This window comes from Chlorocebus sabaeus, chromosome 20, assembly GCF_047675955.1.
Source record: "Chlorocebus sabaeus isolate Y175 chromosome 20, mChlSab1.0.hap1, whole genome shotgun sequence".
Classification (NCBI taxonomy): Eukaryota; Metazoa; Chordata; class Mammalia; order Primates; family Cercopithecidae; genus Chlorocebus; species Chlorocebus sabaeus.
Window position 1 is genome coordinate 15461760 of NC_132923.1, and position 3125 is coordinate 15464884.

The 3125-nt window shown below is 48.6% G+C and overlaps 1 non-coding gene across 1 annotated transcript; it reads right to left on the reverse strand.

Moving 5' to 3' along the window:
- Positions 1–776: 776 nt before the first annotated feature.
- Positions 777–940, reverse strand: LOC119624670 (U1 spliceosomal RNA). Its single transcript, XR_005240820.2, has one exon. It is a non-coding gene; the product is annotated as a U1 spliceosomal RNA (small nuclear RNA).
- Between the last annotated feature and the right edge of the window lie 2185 nt (positions 941–3125).

Genomic DNA, 3125 nt, shown 5'->3' on the forward strand with positions numbered 1-3125 from the left:
GGGGTAGCCACCAGGGGAAGCCATGGGCCTTCCTGCCGTGGTCCTCCTTGCCTTTTCCGTTTGGGCCAGGTATTACAGAGCAAAAGTGCTCAGGTGGGGTCACAAACACCCTGGGAGAGGCTGGCAAAATGCCCAGAACCGCCATCACTAGGCCTGGGGTTTTCTTCTGTAGTGGAATTCTCGTGCTCATGCAATGTAGGGAGGATCGCAGCGCGTTTCCGCCAAGACAGGTGAGACTGCGGTTCTGACCTGCGGGCCTCGATGAATGTGCGTTAGGGCACGTGGGCGCCGGGAGAACCCTTCCCCTACACAGAGTGTTATGTCTACAAGCGAACCGGGACACTAAGAGCCCCAAAGGCCCTGCTTTCATCCCAAAGAACAGTGCCTGTCTGCGTAGTTTCTACCTGGCTCTATGAGGTGAGAACACATTCCCTGCTGGCACAGAAATCCTACAAACTCCTGTGGGGACTGCGGTTAGAAGCAGACGCTGAGAGATGACTCTGGAGACTAGGGAAAAACACCACTATTTTCACAGACCGTAAGACCCCAAGAGACTGGAGACCACAGACCAACTTGTGCAAAAAAATCACGCTTACTTACAAAAGAAACGAGCTATACAACACTTAGTTTACGATAAACAGGTTCATAATGGCTGACGTGCCTTACTTCCTGACTCTTGAGCATCCCACTGTAAAACTAACAAACCAATTACATTACCTAACAAAATAATACCAAACCATTTCTTCACGTATATCTGCTTTTTGTACCACAACATTCAGGGGAAAGCGCGAACGCAGTCCCCCACTACCACAAATTATGCAGTCGAGTTTCCCACATTTGGGGAAATCGCAGGGGTCAGCACATCCGGAGTGCAATGGATAAGCCTCGCCCTGGGAAAACCACCTTTGTGATCATGGTATCTCCCCTGCCAGGTAAGTATGAGCTCACAGGCCTCCACCATGCCACAGCTCCAGACGCTTCACCCTTTACACGCACGGTCACTTACCACCCGCATGCCCCCCCCCCACCCCCCGCACTGCCCCCACCACGCCCCCCGAGCCCCCCTGTCCCTGACACACAGCCAGGACGATCACGTCCAACCGGCGGTCCTGGACTTGCTCCCACAGCACGAGAAATCCTCTGTGGCGAAGCAGCAGCCCCTGCGCTGCCTCATCTACATAGGAATCGCCCTATCCGTGATGTCACCGACAGCGCCTTTCCCGGTCCCCGTCTGCTCTTCCGCTCCGCCACTCAGCCGACCAACCAGCTGCAGGAGCCTGTGGAGGAAGTGACACCTGCCTCTATCTCCTTTCCCTCCCTTCCCCGCCCCTGGTCTCTCCCAAAGAAGTAGGTTCTTAGCCTGTGATGCCAAGGACACCTTTGGCCGCCAGCTGGAGCCTGTGCTCTCTTCTTCAAATAATGGCTTTTAATGCGCCAACTAGAAAGTTTAGGATTACAGAGAAAACCGGTTCTTTTCACATAGGGTTATCCTTGTGATGTAGCTTTCTGCTTGAAATTAGAAGTCGTTCCAATATCAGAGAGAAACTGTATCTATGAAACTAGAGAGGCTGCTCAGATGACTGCAAACCAGCCATCCTCAACTTGTTTTATCACTAGGAGTTATAAAGATGGTTGTCCAGTTTCATGAATCTTGTAGGTTTTTTTCAAATACAGCAATGTACAAAAATGTGCTGCCCCAGCAGAGCACACTGGACTCAGGCATGGTGCTGAAGTCGTTTTATCATCTCTTCCACTGCCTTCTCTAGACCTTAGCGCTTACCTCATGTTAACACTTAATATTCTGCAAAGACAGGAACAAAGTCATCCAAATTTGGCAAAAATATTTGGGGGAAATTTTATTTCAGTTGTTTAACTGATTAATACGTAGACTACAACACCAAACTCTGACAATACTGCACAGACTTAATGATCTCCACCCCGTCTCTGCAAATCTATCAGGCAAGTTCTTCCTGCCCTTTTACTTTCCTATAAACTGAGTCATACAGTGTGTAGTGGGTTTTGGGGGGAGTGTTACTGCCCAACAGGTACACCTTACCTGCTGCTTAGATAGAACCAACTTTTCGACACAGGGGAATTGCAATAAAGAGCTGCACTCTTTATTTGGTGGATGAGGGCCGGTGAGTTGGGAGTTCTGATTGGTCAGGTCAGAGATGAAATCACAGGGAGCTAAAGCTGTCCTCTTGTGGTGGGTCAGTTCCTGTGTGGGGGCCACAAGATCAGATGAGCCAGGTTATCAGCCTAGCTGATGCCACCTGATCCACTGAGTGCAGGGTCGGCAAAATATCTCAAGCACTCATCTTAGGTTTTCCAATAATAATGTGATCTCCAGGAACAATTTGGGGAGGTTTAGAATCTTGCAGCCAGAGGCTATGTGACTCCTAAACCATAATTTCTAATCTCATGGCTAATTTGTTAGTCCTGCAAAGGCAGTCTAGTCCTCAGGCAGGAAGGGGGTTTGCTTTGGGAAAGGGATATTATCATCTTTGTTTCACAGCTAAACCATAAACTAATTTCCTCCCAAAGTTATTTCGGCCTGTGGCCAGGAATGAACAAGGACAGCTCGGACATTAGAAACAACATGGAATCAGTTAGGTCAGATCTCTTTCGCTGTGATAATTGTCCCAGTTGTAATTTTTGCAAAGGCGGTTTCAGAAGCAGAGGCATAGGTTTGACTTCTTTCACTTAGTCTTATGTCTATGAATTTTTCATGTTACTCATGTGGTTGTTTCTATGTGTATTCCTTTCTATGAATATACATTAACTTATTTATTTATTCTACTGTTGTTGAACATGTTGACCTAAAAGGAGGAGGCTGAAGCACAAAATATAATTTAGAGTTTACTTGAGCCAACATGAAGACAGCTGCCTGGAAGACTCACAGCCAAGGAACCTTGGATCTGAGCTCCCTTTGGCCTCTGTCACAAGCAGGTTTTTATTTTTTTTTATTTATTTATTTTTTGAGACGGAGTCTCGCTCTGTCGCCCAGGCTGGAGTGCAGTGGCGCGAACTCTGCTCCCTGCAAGCTCCGCCTCCCGGGTTCTCGCCATTCTCCCGCCCTAGCCTCCCCAGTAGCTGGGACTACAGGCGCCCGCCATCACGCCCGG